The sequence below is a fragment of the Egretta garzetta genome, unplaced genomic scaffold, assembly GCF_000687185.1.
Source record: "Egretta garzetta isolate BGI_Z169 unplaced genomic scaffold, ASM68718v1 scaffold69, whole genome shotgun sequence".
Lineage (NCBI taxonomy): Eukaryota > Metazoa > Chordata > Aves > Pelecaniformes > Ardeidae > Egretta > Egretta garzetta.
The window spans coordinates 3,827,510-3,827,782 of NW_009260790.1; positions in this window are offsets into that span (position 1 = coordinate 3,827,510).

Here is a 273-nt window from a genome sequence, read left to right on the forward strand (position 1 = left end):
ATGATTATTGTAGGACCTACAGCAAGGCCGTTTCAGGCAGGGGCGCGCTCCTGGGCTGCAGCAGGAGCCCGGGTGGGGAAACTGAGGCAGGGGGGACCCCCTCCTTCTCCATCACCCCCACCCCAAAACCACTCTCGTGGCGTTTTGGGTGAAAATAATGCAAAATCCGGCAAAATACATCTAGTCCCCAGGGGTGCACCCCACTTCCTCCTCCGCTGCGGGGGAGGGGGGGGATGCTCAGCACCCACAGACAGGTTTGGGTGCACCCCCGTC